The sequence below is a fragment of the Canis aureus genome, chromosome 33 (genome assembly GCF_053574225.1).
Source record: "Canis aureus isolate CA01 chromosome 33, VMU_Caureus_v.1.0, whole genome shotgun sequence".
NCBI classification, from domain to species: Eukaryota; Metazoa; Chordata; class Mammalia; order Carnivora; family Canidae; genus Canis; species Canis aureus.
The window spans coordinates 7347247-7347506 of NC_135643.1; positions in this window are offsets into that span (position 1 = coordinate 7347247).

Below are 260 nucleotides of genomic sequence, written 5' to 3' on the forward strand. Positions count from 1 at the left end.
CACTTGACAACATTTAAAACACTTTTTATTCTGGACATTCTCAAACATATATAAAGATAGTAAAGTGGAATAAAGAATCTTTATGTGTCAACTATACTTCCAAAAAAAAACCCAACCCTTTTATCATTAAAAAAAGAAGAAGACTCTTCATGTACCCATCATTCAGATTTAATATTTTGACAAATTTGGGTTCATTTTTAAAAAATCATATTGTAATTTTTCATAAAGCTGTATCAAAAGACAAGAAATGTTGAAGACAA